This window comes from Erinaceus europaeus, chromosome 5, assembly GCF_950295315.1.
Source record: "Erinaceus europaeus chromosome 5, mEriEur2.1, whole genome shotgun sequence".
In the NCBI taxonomy this organism is placed as follows: domain Eukaryota; kingdom Metazoa; phylum Chordata; class Mammalia; order Eulipotyphla; family Erinaceidae; genus Erinaceus; species Erinaceus europaeus.
Genome location: NC_080166.1, coordinates 49,596,255 through 49,598,048, shown reverse-complemented (window position 1 = coordinate 49,598,048; position 1,794 = coordinate 49,596,255). Strand labels below are relative to the sequence as shown.

The 1,794-nt window shown below is 36.2% G+C and overlaps 1 pseudogene; it reads right to left on the bottom strand.

Annotated features, from left to right (window-relative positions):
• Positions 1-340: 340 nt before the first annotated feature.
• LOC103108058 (lactoylglutathione lyase-like) lies at positions 341-1,057 on the bottom strand (annotated as a pseudogene).
• Positions 1,058-1,794: the final 737 nt, after the last annotated feature.

Sequence of the window (1,794 nt, the reverse complement as noted above, 5' to 3'; positions counted from 1 at the left end):
TCTCTTATAAGAACACAAATGAGTAAATCTCAATGAGATATATTCCATCAGGAAATGGAATTTTCAAAAAGAACCTAAATAGTCTTTCATGGACTAAATAAGCAATCTCTTGATTTAATATTTTGATCTCTTAACTTGATAATTAAGATACCTAATTGGAAAATCAACAATTAAGAACAAAATAAAGGATGACTCTATTGGTTCAAAGTCCAGGGTTCTTTTTTTAAGTAATCACTGATCAAGCATTCAAAGTCACAAGAATTTATTTATTTGTATCTTTGCTTCTATTTTCTTCATGTTGGTTTAATTCTCAGGCAGACTATCTTTAAATGAGAGAAAGTTTTTTTTTCAATAATCCTAAATGTTCCTTTTATTTGGATATCTTGGATGACATTGCTTCCTTTTTTGCCTCCCATATATCTTCCCTGAAATCTCAAAGCAATACTCTCACAGAATTAAATAATAGTTGCCATTTTGTTAGGATTCAAAATTTCAATCCAGTAGCCAACAGGATCTTGAATAAATGCCAGGCCTTTCATTTTAACATCATCAGGTTTCTTCACAAATTTGACTCCCAGTTCTTCAAATCTTTTATAAGCACTGTGTACATCAGGAACAGAAATTCCAATGTGGCCAAATCCTCGAGGGTCTGAATTGCCACTCTGATAACTCTGGGTATCATCATCTTCAGTAACCCAATTGTGTGTCAGCTCAAGTGTAGCTTTTCTGGAGAATACCCAGGCTACTTTTTCATCTTTTTCCTTTGGGATATCATTTTTTTCCTCATAAACCAAGAAATAGAAAATTTCATAGTGGGAAAATCAAATTTTTGGATTAGCGTCATTCCAAGAATTCTAGTATAAAAATCCAGTGACTTCTTAGGATCTTTAATTCGAAGCATCGTTTGCTGCAACAGAAAATCCTTGGTGCTGGGGTCCAGGTCAGAGCAGCGAGCGAGGGCGGACTTGTCCGTGAGGCCGCTAGATGCGGGCTTAGGTTCTGCCATGACTACACTGCCGTATCACCGATGGACGACCGAGAAAGTTTTTTTTTTTTTACAACTCCAGGGTTATGTAGCATGTCTGTTAAGAAGAGCCAATCTGTTAGCCTATTTCCAGTGTTAAGTTAGGAGATCACAAACACCTGACTTATTTTACTTATGGATGATGGAAGAACTATGGCTGATGGAAGAACTGAAGATCAAAAAGGAAGGAACCAAGAAATTTGAAATAGCTGAGAGCCATTATGGACAAAGGCAGATGTTAAGACAAAGGGAGATCATGTTTATCAGGACACAAGAACATATGTCAACTGGGAGAATCTAGAATCATGGCAAACCTGTCAAACAGAAACTACAGTCATTAAAGAGAAATAACCACTGATGGTAATGCTCTCCATGTCAGAGAGGAGACAACATAGGTGGAAGTCAGTTAGAAAAAGACTGAGTATATGCAACTGTCTTTAATGCAAAGTGGGAAAAGAGTAGAAGAATAGGTCTGTGACCAAACAGGGAATTATTTAGCATAAGATATAACCATGAAATAATTTCATTTTGCTGTCATTATTGTCTTCAAGCATAATCATCTTCAACCATAGTCTTTTGCGTATTCTTTCCTTAATCAATATTCATTTTCTGTTACCTTTCTAAAAACTTCTACTGAAAGTTCACACATGGGAACAATTTCTCATCTTGCCATGGTAGGTCTCTATCTTACCCCCAACTTATGTCTTTTTCCTCCATTATGTACAAGGACTATCTCCACTCCTTCCTTCCCCAGATTGCTCTGCTTTGAT